Genomic DNA, 303 nt, shown 5'->3' with positions numbered 1-303 from the left:
TATGTCGGGCTTTTTATATGTGATATATTAACACAGCATTCTCTCTCTTTTCAGATATCCACAAGGGGGGCTTCACGATCAAGAACTCTTATCTCCTTTGAGGACTAGCAGTAACACTGAAACAAATATCATTCATATTAAGAAGTGATTGACATCTATCTTATATCGCACTCTGTAAATAGTAAAGCAAACAAAATGTAAACTACTCTCATCTATATTCATGTAAATTAATGACAGACCTTGAATATTTTTAGGAATCGGAAAAGTGACACGACGCAGCATCACCTGACCCTGCATTTCACG

The sequence above is a fragment of the Penaeus monodon genome, chromosome 32, assembly GCF_015228065.2.
Source record: "Penaeus monodon isolate SGIC_2016 chromosome 32, NSTDA_Pmon_1, whole genome shotgun sequence".
Taxonomy (NCBI): domain Eukaryota; kingdom Metazoa; phylum Arthropoda; class Malacostraca; order Decapoda; family Penaeidae; genus Penaeus; species Penaeus monodon.
This window is presented reverse-complemented; position numbering follows the sequence as displayed.